General features: G+C 30.2%; 1 protein-coding gene across 7 annotated transcripts in view; it reads right to left on the bottom strand.

Moving 5' to 3' along the window:
- Positions 1-17907, bottom strand: part of FMRFaR (FMRFamide Receptor) — a 327763-nt gene that overhangs the window by 178435 nt on the left and 131421 nt on the right. For 4 of the 7 annotated variants that reach the window (XM_076402262.1, XM_076402261.1, XM_076402267.1 and 1 more), the window contains one exon: positions 5854-5890. The exons of the other annotated variants lie outside the window; for them this stretch is intronic. The gene's annotated coding sequence lies outside the window, so the exon portion shown is untranslated. The remainder of the gene's footprint in view (positions 1-5853; positions 5891-17907) is intronic. 7 annotated transcript variants of the gene reach the window in all.

Below are 17907 nucleotides of genomic sequence, written 5' to 3' on the forward strand. Positions count from 1 at the left end.
ATTGGGTAAATATTCCAAATACACAACAAAGCATCTTTAATTCATGAAAGTGAACACTATTATATTTCATTGATTATTTGGAGAAACTAACAAAATCTTGAATTGAACTTGTGTTGTTACTCTTTGCTTAACTTTTAATATATTGGGTAAATATTCCAAATACACAACAAAGCATCTTTAATTCATGAAAGTGAACACTATTATATTTCACTGAATGTTTCGAGAAACTAACAAAATCTTGAATTGAACTTGTGTTGTTACTCTTAACTTTTAATATATTGGGTAAATATCCCAAATACACAACAAAGCATCTTTAATTCGATGCATTGTTTTTGAACCGATGTATTAGGCTGCCCGTAATTTATCCATGATTTATTATTTTTCATAAAAATCATAATTCGCATAACTAAATCAAAATTCAAGAATAGGTACTTGTTCATACATTGACGTAGGTTGTGTTAAATCAATACGTGTATTGTACACACTTACCATTCAAATTTTAAATTGTCCTCATTTGATACAGATGCTCGAAAATTAGTATATGGTTAACATATAGATAACATATTAGACAAGTACTTTATTGGGCATGTGGCAATGGACAATTTCCAAGACTAGGTTTGTTATCATCTATTTTTAGGTAAAATACATTTTCTGAAAAATCGTAATATATTAATTCATACCCTTAATACAATAAGTTACGTCAGCATAAAGTTAACGTTTAAGTTAAACAAACCATATATAATAAAAAATCATACACTCTACCTTCTTGTATGTATTTCGGTATTAATAATCTCCGAAAATTATTACCATCTTCCTTCAGATTTATCCAGATTCGTCTGAATGACCATGAGTCCGTTAAACTTTGGATTAAAACAAACTTCGATAACGGACAAGGACGGGTTAAACCCCAGAGTCTCCGTCGGAAATCCACTAAATAATTCTTTAATCCATCCAGTTCTAAACTTACGTTACATTCGCAAATTATTCTGAATTCTTAACTAAGTCCCTTTTGACCCCGAAAGATGGTTCTTGCGTTCTATATCACTTTCATGCATCAGTCTAAGGATTTTCCCCATTTTCACTAATATATGTTGTTTTTTGTTAAATTGGATGTCCATTGGGAAAGTTATTATTTTAAATATGAATTACGTTCCAACGGCTAATGTAAGGCATTGAGAATAAATATTGATCGATTGGCCAGACTGTGTTAATCAATTACAAAGTGGACAAAGAAGTATAACAGGTCCTATGCCCTATGTTATCAATAGCAAAAGATATATATTACTTTCTTTTATTCGCGAATTTGACATGGACAATATATCCATTGATTGATTATTTTGCATAGCATGATCTAACTGTTACTTTTGTTTACTGATGCTTTCAAATTTTTTGCATCTTCTTCATGCACAAGATCCATTCTTTAGTATAGAATTAAGAATGAAATTAATAGATATTAGCCATTTCCCGTAACGTAGACGTAAATCAACTATGGATGCGTAATTGTTTAGTAGTGTAATAAATTAAACATATCAATACTTTGTTAATTATTGAAACTTAATGGAAATTCTATTTAATTAAATGCAATTTAAAAATGGTTAATGAGTGTTAGTTCTTGAGATAGATATTTTACTATATCTTAACATTCATTATATCTTAATATATATATCATTTATTATTTTAATTAATATTATATATTAAATACATCTCTGATCTTATATTCAAAATATTGTAAAAAAAAGTTTTATTAACATATCATTTTTAAATTATTGCCTTTACTCTCAACTCTCATTAACTTAATAAATTGTGGTCGATTTTATTATTAATACATTATTAACTAAACTATTTTCCATCATTCTATACAACTTTTCCACTCTTTACGGCTGTTATGTTACAACGTGTAGCCAAGCGTTGTCATGTAAGATAATGCCTTTTGCTAGTATTTTTAGTAATAATTTTCATTTTCATTTTGTTTCGTTCATATTCATGTTCAATTTATTATTGACATCGATAGACATCTCCAGTAATAATTTCATTCGGTTTTAGAAGCTAATAAATGTTATAATCATGCATATTCCGCTTCAGTATCAATATGGATGGCTCTGTTGAACTAACCCATGACTTTTTACTATTAAGATCATCGTAGTAAATCCACATTCGCCGACAGTCACAATGTGCCATAGTAAATTATTCTTTTTTTACCTGCAAGAACTGATATCGTGATGTTAAAACGGCAGAAAATCGATTTTTTATAAATTCGTATGGAGCAATATTCCAGGATTTTTATCGTTTATAATTGCTTTAAAATAACTAATTTACTAATTGCTAAGCTATCTAACTCCATTTTAAGAGAAAACATTTATTGTCTTCGCAGTTTCTTGGACTTCTAAATCGTTCCATGTTAATGGCAATATCCATATAGATGTAATAATGGTACTATCACTTCAAAATCATTTAAACCAAAATTCACTATAAGTTTCTATAAGTGTTTGATGTGCTACATCAATTTCTTTTTGGTCAATTAAAAATAAAATAAAACTACTATTTTACATACTATTATATATGATTGATACGCGACTTCGCCAATGGATATCGTTGTAAGCGATTTTCCTTAAGAAACAAATGCACCAGACACTTCCTACTCCTGACTTTATTCCGGTTGCTAATAAAAGCGAAAGTTAACAAGAAAAGAACCACTCCAAGAAAAGCGTGTAGGTCGCCTTGATTAAATAGAATGTCACTAGTTCCGCCACCTTGTCCGAACGACGATAGACACGGAAACGACCGTCTTCGACAACTGGTTGTACGTCTTTGTTTTCGAATCTCCTCCTTCGAAAAAATTAAAAGGAATATCCGCATATATTGTTATCTTGTTTGTTGACAGGAAGTAAGTATTTGTACAAAATACTCCCCCCTCAGCCTTGAAGGAAAATTTGCCTCGAGGTTCAAATAAGTTAGCATTTTCAAACGACCGGACCACTAGCGAGACAGCAAAATTAAACCTAGGGAATACAGACTATCTCAATCGCTGTTGGAGTTAGCGAGTACTAAAAAACTGAAGCTTATATAAATTTCAAAGATTAATGGGCTACGCATAGCAGATCGTATCTACACATTACATACGCTTATATTGTCATAGAAATGAATGCAAATTTCAAAATAAAACTAGAGAACTCAAAATACGGTGCCGAATGTGTTATTTATCAATTGTAATCTACGGTTATGTAAGGCCATATAACTCACGTAAACTTATATTTATGTGTATTGAAATCTTGGTATTGGTTGACCCAACACCGTAAAAAGACGCGAGATCGTCTTTATTTCACATAATATATATTTTCAGGCTTCAAGAATACCATGTTTGAAAAATACAGTATGGAATTTTTTTGAATAATTTTCAAAAAAAGAATACGTATGTAGAAAAAATTGAGGCGGCTTCAAAAAATAAATAAGGAACTCACTAAAATGTAAAAAATAATCAAACTTAGATTTTTAAAATAAAAAAAAATTAAAATAAAATATGTACAGAATAATTATTATAATAATTAAATAAAAATAAACAAAAACCTTATTTAACCTATCTACTACATGTATTTTGTATTCTACTACGTACTCACAATTTAGCTTAATACATACCTAAACCTACTTATCTATTTAAAATATTATTCTAACTACTACCAACTGATCAGTTGCTAGTTATGGAGTTAAAATAATGATGCCGGTACTAGCAATTAGATTTGTTTTGTTCCTAATTATTTTTGTGTAAAGTCATAAAGTTACATTATTATTTTTATATCGTTTGGGCTCGGCACTGATTTCAAACTGGTGTTGAAATGAAACAAATACTTTAACCAAACTAGAACAACAATAAAATGTTGTTGCCCCCACTACACCATCGAAGCAGTTACCGGTATATGGCAGGTGGTATTCTTAATTGCCTACTTCTATTGTCTATCTTACTGCCTGATATTATTCTTAGTTGTTTTCATCCAAATTTGTCATAACGCTCTAATCATTCCAACAATATGGGAATAACCGAAAGTAAAGCAAAACACTGCTTAAAAGTATATAACTTCGTTTAATAATGTTTCAATCACTCACTTTCTTCCTTAATTTTTGTTATAAACTTTTTAACTAAACTTGTTTAAATATTTTGTGTCACCGATCTGACGGTTATTCCAGGTTGCAGATTTTCATTTTATTGTGCGTTTTTCATTTTATTAGAATATATATATTTATTCACAAGTATTAGGCCTAAAAATTCTTTCTCGATATAAGCTTTAACCGTACCAAATTTCACACTTCCACCTTTTCTTCAAAAACGGAGGCAAAGTTTTCACTAAGCCAATTAGTGATGGAGTCAATTTTCAGGGCCAGACACAATATACCGCAATTTTTTTTAATCTTTCAAGCGACAAGACAGTGATGATGAAATGGTTTGAAATAGTATTTTCAGTTAGTTCGTGTAGCTTCATTTGCTTTCTTTGGATGTTTTCCATTACATGGAAATAGTTGGTTCATCAACTACTGAGCTCTCTGAAAATGTTTTGAGTCTAATGGGTTTTTCAATTAATCGCCTTCGAAAGTTTTGATCCTATAAATCGTCCTTTGTCATTGATATTAACATCACTAGTTTTAAATCGCCAAATTCAAACCAACAATTGTTTTAAAAGTGTTTGGTGGACTGCTGTTTTCAGCAATAGAGATCGTTAATCAAACTACATGACCACATAAAATTTAAAAGGACGTAATTACCTTTTCTGCAGTCTCATGCTATATAAACTATTATATTTAAAAACATACAAAGGGCATGACTTACTAAGGCAATTTTCTTCACATTCTCAAGTAAGATTACTGTCTTAGAAATCCTAAGTATATTGGTAATTTCAACAATTATACACCAAATATTCAATTTCAGTTATATTGATAATTTATTTGAATATTTTTTTGTTAAATTATATTTAAAATAGCATATTTTCGTTTCCTTTTAACAGTTGTAAATCAAAGCATTTCAATTTTTAAATTGCCAATACTTTCTTTTATCTGATATCATATTATGTAGTATCGGTAAACATTTTAAACATTTTTAAATAAGTAGTGAACGTATATCTAAATTATCAGAATTTTCAGAAAGTCTCTGTAAAGTTCTACATAGTTTATTATATATGAAACGAGTATAAAATAATAACTGCAGAAATAGAACATTATTTCTGAAAGTCTGAGTGTGAAAATAAAAAGCATGTAGTGTTTTAGTAGGTTTTGTATACACACCATTCTTTATCGGGACTTAGCACTCCACTTCCACAACCCTCGATAACGCTAAAATATTTCTACCTCCGGGGCGAAAACGAAATCCTTAAAAATTACAACCTCCGTAAAACATAGTTTGTTTTTTTTTCTTTCGTATTTATTCTGCGTATGCCAATTAGAGAGAACATTTTTTGTTTTCTTTGAGAAAGAAGGAATTTAGAAAGAGACAGGGATTAGTTTAAAAACATATATATATATATATATATATATATATATATATATATATATATATATATATATATTAATATTATAAGAGCTTACCAACCAATAATAATGTGGAAATAAACATTAGTGATTAAGTTAATGAATTGATATATGAATTAAGACAGTACCAGTATTGAAAAAATATTCATAGTTAATTAGTTTTAAGGCTTAGGCTTAAATTATAATTAAACATATTTTCTATGAATCACTAATTATCTTTTTACTAATAGAACTTTTTTCACCTTACAAAACTTCTTTTAACACTTAATTAACATTCACAAGATTGTAAAAATTGTCATTAAAATAATCTCGTAAAAGATTTTCTTCAAAACAAAAACTTACCTATAGCTTTATTTGATCTCGTTCGCCATTATCAATCCTGAAAAAGATAATTCCATATAAAAAGATTACATATAATTACTTTTTTAATTCTGATGAATTAATATGAAACATAAAGAATATAAAAAGATATAATGTAAGTTTCCAAATGAAGTATGTTAAAACAGATGCAGTGTTACATTGGAAATCAGCAATAGTTTATCATTACTTTATATATTCTCAATTATTCACCACATTCTCCCATAATTTTACGGTCATTTGAGTTTCACGCCAAACAAAAAAAAACACACGACTTATTGATAAAGTAATGTAGCATTAAGTAAATATCTTATTAATCGACTTCAAAAAAGAATGATGCTGAATGAGGTCTATGTTCAACTGTATATCTTTTATGCCTGTTCGCGGATTTCTCCGTCAGTTTCAGATCAAGTTTCAAAATTCTATTTTATTCAGAAGAGTGCAATTTTAACTATTACAGTAATACCTCGCTATCTGCGGGGGATCTATACGTGTACGGATTAAAAGGAGAAAATAGATGTAATTTTATCAGATTTATAGTTGAATTTATTTGTCTATTCACTAATGAAGAAAATTCTAAGTACATATACTGTAAAATGTACGTAAATATAATATTTATTTTTACTTATATTTTAATTTCTGATAAAAACATAAAATAACTAAAAACACCAATAGAACGCAAGTTAAAAAGTTATGTAATTAGAAAAGTCTATTTTTTAAATGAAAAGATTGTTGACTGTTTCATTTTTTTCTTAATGTCTTTCTGCGCTTCTTTATACGCTTATTATAAAGCCTCTAGACCATTATTAAACTTCATAATTCTTTCCAGTGAAGGATCCAGGTCCAAAAGTAAATCCTGCAGATAACAAAATCTTATTTATTATATCTAAACTTAAATACGTAGTTGATTTTTCAACTAATTTTTGAGAAATATCGTTTTCATCATTTGATTCATTATTTGTACTGCTTTCCAAAATTTCAACGAGCTCGTCTTCAGTGAGTTCATTACTATCAGCGGCCAAAACTTCTTCAATAAGTATTGACTGAAGATCTTGAAAGCTTTCTACATATATTTAATGTATAACTTGTAAAATGTGAGTGTCTTCGGCTTCTTGGTCCGGCAATGCTGAGATATCGATAATGGTCTTAAGTAACTCACTGCATCTTTAATAATGGTTATACAATGAGCAATATTAAACTATTTTGCAATATTACTGTAATGCAATATTAACTTTTGGTAACAATTCACGAAGGATTTGCTTCCATATATTGTAAGATACGACTAAAGTGCGCCTTAGTGGTTGCAGAAGTGAAATTTTATTAAGAGATAAAAATTGCACTTTCACATAGGGATCGATTAAATTTGAGTCCTCCAGATATCCGGGCACATTGTTAATATTCCGATATATTCCTTGTATATTCCAATATAATTTGAAGCCGCGTATGACGAGGATTTATTATACCAAGAAATATTGAAATATACATGTCTCCTCTTGAAAAATCCACCTTCCACTCCATAATGGGAAATAATTTGTAATTTTAAACAAACCTTGTGTTGATATTCCAAGCACATTAATTGCAGTAGATCATCGAGAAATATATTTCCAATATATATCAACCACGGAGCCTATTAGCTACTCATCATGAATTATCTTCTCTTCATTTCATTAACAACCCATTATTGGACCCTATCATTCATTAACAATTAGATACACCCAATTAATTTCCTCTATCATACTAATCGTAACATCCGCATCGTTGATATCAATATCTTATAACGCACGTAAATTTAGGACTCACGTATATATAGGGGGTAGATAAAATAAAATGCAAAATAATAGTTATTGACGCATGTTGGCAACACTGATTCCACATAAATAAGGTAACGCGTATCGTATTATAGGCTTTTTTATACGATGGTCAAAACAAGCAATGGGTGAAATTTACGATCTCCGACATGCCGACAAACATTCAACGTTTTAACATTTATGAAAGGACTGGAACTGCGAAACCCTTTATAACTCGAGCCACCGCTAAGCTGTGAAATAAATGGTGCAACAATCATAAAACCTCCTAAACCTACAAATTTCTTCCGGTCTGCAGAATCATCGTTTACATTGTTTCCTAGCAATGGCTGGGTTTAGGATCACAAAAGGAACCTATGATCCGGACTGCCTGCTTCCTACAGTTAAACATGGAGGATAATTTGAACGGCAATATCTCGGTTTTCAATTGGTCCTCTCGTTATGACTGGCCGAACTACTTCGAAGTTACTATGACTAACATATCGCTATCTATACCGCCACATTTTCATAATGCCCCAAAAACAGCCAAAAAAGTCCAATCGTGGTGTGAGGAGCATCCCCAGATGTCAACATCCTTGAACCCTTATGGGTTGTTTTAGAGCAAAGAATGAGGAATGAGGAAACTTTCGATCTCCAACATCAATGAAGCAATTGGCGGATACGTTGGTATAAGAATCGGACAAAATACCGTTGGAAACTATTCCGGCGCTCTAGAAAGGTCTTGCGCAAAAAAATAGTAGCAACTGGTGACTCAACACTTTATTGATAAAAAATATTGTATAGTCTATTCAAAATAACACTAAACTGATGTCATCAATATATGCGCCTGTAGCAAATTGCAAATTCGTTTTACTGTCAAACAATATATTCCTTCTCATTTTATTCTATTTAAAAAGAGACTGTCCGATCAGTCCGAACATCTAACGGAATCAGCCTGCTAAAGTCGTCCAATTGTCAAACGCCTGTGAAATTCTTGAAAATAGTAATTATGATAACTACAGGTTATATACCGACAAACTTTATCTGAACGCTTTGCTTGTTTTAATGCATTCTAATTCGCTGTATTATTATTAATCTAATTCAAAACACAAAATATATAAAAAACGCACTTGGAACTTTAACTGACATGTGGCATGGAAAACAATCAATGTAAATATAATAAAAGAAAACCCTAACAAACAATCTATTAAAACTATATTATTAATTGTAGTTTTAGGTCCGTTGATAATAAATGCATTAGATGTACTGTAATTTTAAAAAAATTATATTTTATAATAGTATATTATTATATTATTAATTTAATAATTTATTTAATAATTTTATAATTTTTAATTTAATAATAATAATTGCACTGAATAATATATATACATATATATATATATATATATATATATATATATATATATATATATATATATATATATAGGCGTGTGTGTGTTTGCTAGATATATATGTTATTAATCCCACCAAAAAGTTTTTGTATTTACGTTGCACTTATTTTGCCCAAAATGACTAAATACCACTATACAACTTCATATCGACTTCAGATAATATTTATTACAAAATACCTTTGTTAACTGAATAAAATGTTGGGCACAAAATTAACTTCATTAAAATAACAATCATATCAAACAACAAACTAAATAAACTTATTAACCAGACAAAAACTCATCATATAGAACAATTAATACAAAGTGGCCGAGTCCTTTTTTTTCTTGTCGATGGACCTAATATAATAAAACCCCGACAATATTTTAGTCTCAGAGAAGAAACCGAAAAAGTAACGCGATAAAAGGAGAGTATCTCGACCAAAAGAAAGAAATAATTTATCTTACAAATATAAATTATTGTCTGGCCAGTCTTATTGATCTCCGGGGTGCAATGACACCACACAAGGAATTACCGTGGTGGTATTACGGGGAGAAGAAGAAAGAGACAGGAAAAAAAACAGTTCCAAGCGACGACATTAATTTTATTTATTTACCCCCCGATGTTGTTCCAGTTAAGAAACGTTCAAATCAAACGAGAAAGTGACGAAAAAAAAACGACATAAATAATACACATACGGGTGGGAGAATTGCCTAAATTAAATGGCTTCCGGTTCTTTGGGGGGAAGGGGTATGTTCTGGTATTTTCTTAAGGAATTGTATTCTCATTTTGCAGAAATTAAAGTTATTCTCGTTGAATAGTAATACCAAAATTGTCATGGATATTTGAATATAAACGTAGAATAACCAATTTGTATACCAATATACATAATTTCTGCTAGTACACCTAATTAAGAATGATGATATTTACGAGATTTTTTCTGAATACTGACTTTATCCATAAAAGAGCTACCGTTTATATATTTTCAGGCCTCACTTTAAAAACGTTCTTGCAGTTCAAGTGAATTAAAGACTAAGGCAAAAATGCAAAATCCGACAAGGAAACTGTTCCCAGTCACGGCAGTAACCCGGCTAGGTAAGACCAGATGTCTTCTGGGATGATCTCCAAAGTTGGTCACTCGCCAGTCGGTAGGCTTAATGCCAAGGACCATGGTTCAGAGTTCACCTTAAACAGTAGGCCCAGTCCGGATAAACCATCTAGACATTTCTAGACACTGCCCCAGGAAGATCAACCATCAAGGATTGGTATTCTAAGCTTAGACGTGGTGAAATGAGCACAGAAGACGGTAAACGCAGTGGACGCCCAAAAGAGGCGGTTACCGACGAAAATATTTCAAAAATCCACAAAATGATTTTTAATGACCGTAAATTGAACCTGAATGAAATAGCAGACACTCCAAAGATATCAACTGAACGTGTATATCTGCTGCTGCGCGAGCTCACTTTTGGCCAAAAACAACGACAAGTTGTTGTTTGAAGATGTTCAAGCGTAATAAATCCTACTTTTTGCGTCGATATGTGACAATGGATGAAACATTGCTCCATCATTTCACTCTAAAGTCCAATGGATAGTCATCCGAGTGGACTGCACACGATGAACCCGCTCCAAAGCATGGGAAAAGCAGCAGTCAGCCGCCAAGGGCATTTTGGCATGCGCATGGAATAATTTTCATTTACTACCTTGAAAAAGAAAGGACCATCAACAGCGACTATTACATAATGTTATTGGACCGTTTGACGGACGAAATCGCCGAAAAACGGCCGCATTTAAAGAAAAAGTGCTGCTTCACCAAGACAATGCACCGTATCAAAAATCCATGAATTGGGCTTCGAAATACTTCCTCATCCACCGTACTCTCCAGATATACCCCCCAGCGACTATTTTCTGTTCCCAGATCTAAAAATAATGCTCGCTGGCAAGACATTTTCGTCGAATGAAGAGGTGATCGATGAAAATGAGGCCTATTTTGAAGCAAAGGACAAATCGAACTACAAAAATGGTATCGAAAAGTTGGAGGGTCTATATAGTCAGTCTATCACTCTTGAAGGGAATTATATTGAATAGAAAAAAAATAATTTGCCTTTTACTTCAGCACCTTATTTCGGAACTGTATCTGAATTACTTGGACATTGGAGTCACTGGCGCTGAATTCCATAGCTCCACACTGGTCTCAGTATTTGCTGATATAAAATAAGCTTGATGTAAGTTGAAAACTGGGAATTTCGGCCCAGCTACCAATTTCTAAACTTAATGTTGGGTTCATCGCGTTGCAAACTGTTTATTTTCAACGATTTACAAATTATGATTACAAATTTTCAAAAACTATCCGAATAGTTAAAGTCGTTTAATAAAATTGCTTCAAATACATACAAAAAAAATTATCAACAAATAACAAAATGAATTATCTGAAAATCTCATTGTAAATCCTATCCAAGGTAGCAGTGAACAGTGAAGCATACTGTTAAAATAAATGATATTTTATAACATTTTTCTTTCATTATTTTATTTATATTAGCATGCTGTAATATATAAAAGTTAAAATAAACTAAAAGTCAAAGTTAAATGTGGCATGAAAAACAACATAAATAAAACACATACAGCTGATTGAATTGCCTAAATTAAATGGTTTTCAAGAGGATTGATGTTTTTTTTTCTTTAGCGGTATTTTATCATTTCGGTAAGGTTAAGGGTATGGGGAAATACTGCTGCTGAATACTTATACTAAACGTTTTCGTGAACATTTTAATATAAATGTGAGACAACCAACTTGATAAGAATATATAAAAATACAATAGTATTTACGATTTTTTCTGGAAATTGATATTATTAATAAAAGCCACACGGTTATTTTCAGATCTTCATTATACTTTAAACTCCTGCGAAATTTTGACGTCTTAAAATGACATGAATTGAGTTCGCTGCTACTTTGGATATGCGGACTATATATGCAGTTACTTTCTTCTCAAAGTCATATAGACAAACACCAACAAATATGCCTTCTCAAAATCCAGAAATCAAATGAAATATTTGGATTTACGAAAAAAACACAACATAAATAAAACACATACAGATGATTGAATTGCCTAAATTAAATGGTTTTCAAGAGGATTGATGTTTTTTTTCTTTAGTGGTATTTTATTATTTCGGTAAGGTTAAGGGTATGAGGAAATACTTCTACTGAATACTAATACTAAACGTTTTCCTGGACATTTTAATATAAATGTGAGACAACCAACTCGATAATAATATATAAAAATACAATGGTATTTACTATATTTTCTGGAAATTAATATTATTAATGAAAGCGACATGGTTATTCTCAGGCTTTATTTATTTTAAACTGGTTTTTTTATACATTAATCCGCTGATTTAACTGACTTTATATATTTGTATAGAAAGCAACACGTGAATAGTGGGGTTGGTATTTGTTAACAAAGAACGCTTAGGGCGGCTTAAACCCTTAAAAATGAACTCACACAAATTTAACTTGTTATATTAGAAATATATTGTCCCTCAATATTACCTTGTAATAAGAACATACCAATGGCATATAACTAAGCCAAGCTATGACTAAAAACATTGCTAGAATAATAGCTTGAAAATGTTTGTTATTATTATTGTAAAATAAAAATTAGCGGCACTTTTGTATTTTAATTCATTTTCTTTACTTTTCTTTATAATTTGGTCCTTGATTTACCCCAAAGTAGTTAGGGTTATTAAAGTATGAGATCATCATATTATTCATATTTATTATTATAACAGTGTGATTACAGATGAATTCAATATGCACTAATTTACTCTCCTAATCTTGAAATCTCCATATCTGGGTCCACTTATTTATATTATAACTTGTGTATTGCTGTTTTCTCGTTATTTCTTCACTATTATCTCTAGAAGCAAGTATCGCAGTGTCATCACCATAGTAAGATTTTTAGTTGTAGCATGTTAAATGTAGAGAATTAATAAAAAGCAAGGCCCAAAACACTTCTTAGCGTTACACCTTTGTTCGTTTCATTTCTAAATAAGCTTCCTCTTGTTTAACTATATCATCCTGGCTGAAATGTAAGACTTTAATAATATTTAATCGATAACATTTTATGTAGTTTCTTATACCAGATTTCAAAGGCTGGCGCTACGTCCAAGAACATAGGTAAACACATTTTTTTCTCTTCATAGCCATTTCCAATAATGTCGATAATGTACCACGTCAATTGTCGAATACTTGTTCTTAGAACCAAAATGTGCAGGTACTAGACTTTTCAAATATCCAGGACAAAAAAAATAATAAGAAACAAATTTTCACAATGAACATATTTGTACCTAAAAAGAGACGGATTTTAGAATCTAGGCAACACAAATAAAGCAAAACTAGTTATAAAACTACTTGCATTCTTCCGGAATTTTGCAATAATGTTTTCTATCGAGTAAATGGCCCAGGAAGTTATAAAACAACAAAAAAATTAAACCATCACGAAACATAAAGAAAAAGAATTTGGCGCACAAGAAAAATCGAGGTAATTTATAAGATTATCAGGGATTATTGAACCTGATCCATAAAATTGTTATCGACAGTTTCAGACCCATTTTTCAAACTTAAAAATATATTCCAATATTATCGGTTCCTGCTGCAGACTGCAGGTTTTTTATTTATCATTTTCAGCTCTGGTAAAAAAGGAAATATAACTTGATTCGGGTGTATATTTCACAACCACTTTTATGGAAAATAAATTCTTTGCACTAACGTACAAGAAAAATATTAATCCATTATCGGATTTGGGGGATAAATCCCTTACCACACATAAATAATTGAGAGTATGGAAGGTTGTTTGTTTAATTTTCCGGACTAATTATTAATCTTAATCTTAAGTACACAATTTATCCTTTGGATTACAAAATATTATAAATATTAGTATTCAGATTTATTCATCAACGAAGTTTTTCAATAAGGACGGATCGATTTTGAAATGGAATAGAGTGAGACGAAAAAAATGCACATATAGTCAATTCAAAATAGCAGTGACACGAGTGTCAATATATGTCTGTCTGAAATTGTAAATTCGTTTTACAGACAGACAATATTATATTATAATTTTATTCTATTTAAAAAGAGGTAGAATGCTGTTAGAGAAGTTCAAGCATGTAACGGAATGAGCCTGCAAGAGTTGTCCGTTTGCCAAAGGTCTAAAAATTCTTCAAAATATTATAATTACAGCTGCACTGTATATTAGTACGAACACAGTCACTAAAATATCTCAAAAAATCAAAAACAATATAACCTTAAATTCACCAAAAGAAACCGTGTTTATACGAAATAGGTGACAAACCAAGATCAGCTTGGTATTTCAGAGATCAAATATACCATAAATATACAAAATGTATAAAACAGTAAGTAGTTTTTTCTAGTTTTAGATAGTATAGGATTTAAGTGGTGTAAAGATAACCCACGAAGGGGTTTAGTGGAACTTCCAGAGATTGCTTTTAAAAGAATACAATTTTTAAAAACATTTAACAGAATCAAGGAAAAAATACATTAATTTATATATTTAAATGTGACATGAATATTTCAGAATGGTACATTGGGTTGCTCATGGTAAGGTGATAATAAATATAGTGTAAAGACAACGAATGTTGATGGGAAAAGGTAAATGTTGGAATAACTAACGATTAGGTTTTGTTAGTCATAATATTTATTCATTGCAGACATATTGTTCTTCATGCCGGAAACAGGAATGGTTTTATTCCTGGTGCAGAATTAATGTTTTCCTCTAAGTCCAAAGGTGACTACCATGGAGAAATAATCCATAACTTGTTTCTGCAGTAATTTTAAAATCAAGATCTTTTTAAGAAGTTGGAGAAACCATCAGTTCATATATCTTAACAGTTATTGTTATGTACAATGCACCATATCTACCAAATATATAAAGTACACTGGTGGAGAAAATCCCAACAAGTTTATCAACAAAGGCTGCAATTAAGGAATGTCTTATATACTTTAAAATAAGTTTCGAGGAAATCATTTTAAAGAATGAACTATTTCAAATTGTTACTTTGTAAATATAAATGAAATATTTAATTGCATTTTATGTAATTTACTTATTTAGAAATAAGCCTGAGAAAAGATACATAGTAGATCAGATTACTGAATGTTATGGCCACAGAGTATTACGTCTTCCTCCCTATCACTGCATTTTTAATCCAATTGAGTTGATACGGGGTATTGCACAGAATTGTTATAATAAATATTCAGGTCGAGGATGATATTCAAGCCAGAACTGTCTGATTTATGGAAAGAAACATTGTTGAAAATAGCACCTTACATTGAAGAAGAAATTGACAAAAGATAGAATCTTGAGCAAGTTTTTGATAGATTGGAAATACACAGCTTAATTATTCGCTTGATTACTATTTCTGAAAGTGACAGTGATTGAATAAAACCTTATGAATGTTGGTTTATCATTCAAGGTTGATGATTACCAAGACAGGGTGATGAAAGAGGAAAGCACTAAAAGTCGGTCAGTTACAATTAATATACTTTAGTATTAAGGAATTGTATTATAGAGTGTGAAATCTTTATGCGCATGTGTGTTATTGTTCAGAATATACAGGAACGTTTGGTTAACCTGCATGAGGAAAGAAATAACACTAACTGTTTTGCAGATATGGCAAATGCATTAAGGAGACCGCAGTAATTGAATGTAGTTTTATGAAGAAAGATGTATATAAATAACAATAGGACAAACTAAAGAGAAATATAGTAATATCATAATGACTTTACAAGGATACATTGCATCGAAAGAAACAAGAACTAAGCGTAAAACATAAATATGCTCTTTAATGAAGGTAATACACATTACTCAAATATACAATTGTTAATTATATAGATTAGGTCTTCGAGGAATAGCACTACATATAAAAACGCGCTTAGAACCCTACCGATACTAGTGTGGAAAAAAGCTCAATGTATTTATAATAAAACAACTCTAATCTGTCAATTATTGCGGCTGTAAAATTAATTGTAGTTATAAGTTCTTCGATAATAAATGCATTTGATGTACTATAATGTTAAAATAAATTATATTTAATAGAATATTTGTTCAATTATTTTATTTATATTAAAATTTTGTAAAATATCGGAGCCAAAATGTACTAAAACTCAGAGTTGCTACGGCTATTATAAGATGAGATAAAAATTGTGATTGTACTTTTTATAACAATTATCTGCTAGACTTCAAAGACATTATCTGCTAGACAATCAAACTAAAGCTTCCTACCCAATTTCATTCGTTAGCATGTGGAGATGAAAAATATATTGAGCAACTGAATCACTGAATAACAGTAAACGCATGATGTTAATATTCTCTAGTCCAATTTTCTATAAGCTGTGACGCGAATACCACACTAACTAATGGCATCTGTTCATTTCGCCCATTCAAAAAAAAAATTTTACATAACCTTATATTTTTATATAAACATTTCTTGTAAAGTTGTTTGTCCACGATGAACTCCTAAAACACTGAATCCATTTTGATTAAATTCGTCATGCTCTATGCAGTATGACCCAACTTGAATGATAGGATACTTTATATCTGAATTTATAATCGCAATATTTTTAATAACATGATTTTGTTGATGAAAAGTGTAATTTTTTCTAATTAAATATTTAAATTCTCTAGATATATCTGTAATGCCACCACATAATATTCGGTTGAAGATTAGTTCATCTATTATTCTTCTGCATAATTTGAATCCACATCGACTATCCAACGGTATATGCTTGGTCATCAAAAAGATCACCGGAAATAATATTTAAGCGACCATTTTGAGTCGAAAGTTTAAAAGAGAAGTGGTCCTGTTGTCACGTATTCAAATGATACCGTCAGAACCTTTTGAAATCCAGAAAGCTATAGTTAAATAAGTCTCAATGCCACAAATAAATGTTACATACTCACTTGTGGGAAAATCACCGAATCTATTTATGTTAGCTACAGACAGGTTAACCAACAATACTGTGCACTGATTAGTGCTGAATTAAATTAAAATTGAAAAGTTTTATAATTCAAAATAATAAATGTTATTGTTAAAAAATAAAGAATTATCTACACCACCTAGCTCATTTAGTAAATTTAAAGTTGAACTAGTAATGAACTATCGACTGAAATTGACTATCGACTGTTTAGTATTTGACTACATTTTACTATCGACTGTTTTAGTTGTTACGTTTAGTTACTATTTTTGGTTCTACTAGTTTCATTCGACTTAATTTTAACGTTTTAGCTCTGTCATCCTAGCCGCGACCTTGACAAAAATGTACCCAATTTATACTTACATAGATTTATATGTAATATATGTATTTTTATGATTTTGGTAGTTTGATAGTTTTTCAAGATTGTTAATGTAATAGGGTAAAAAGATTAAAGTTGTGAATGATAAATAGTAAAATACTTTTGACTGTTTTTATGGTAATAATAGGTAATATTTCGATTACTCCCTTGATTTTTGTTAAAAAATATTTCCGTTCAATAATCAATAAAACATCTGGTAGTTCTTGTGCGATCATTTTTAATTAGGCCATGATTTTTTTTTCTATGATTAGGTATATGTTTAATTTTTATTTAGTATTTATGGTTATTGTACATTTTTAGTTTTTAGGTTTTGTTTAAATTATATTGCATTGTCTATATTTATTATAGTATATTATTTGAAAATAATAACATATTAATAACGTAATTAACATATTAAAATACTATAAAACATTTGTGGGGAATTATTCCATTCTATAGAAAAATTCCATTTATTTTTACAGATCTACACAACATCCAAATATGAAAGTCGACTTCGTTTAAAA

The sequence above is a fragment of the Rhynchophorus ferrugineus genome, unplaced genomic scaffold (genome assembly GCF_030347505.1).
Source record: "Rhynchophorus ferrugineus isolate W39M unplaced genomic scaffold, kcgeb_rfMv2 rfM4, whole genome shotgun sequence".
Taxonomy (NCBI): domain Eukaryota; kingdom Metazoa; phylum Arthropoda; class Insecta; order Coleoptera; family Curculionidae; genus Rhynchophorus; species Rhynchophorus ferrugineus.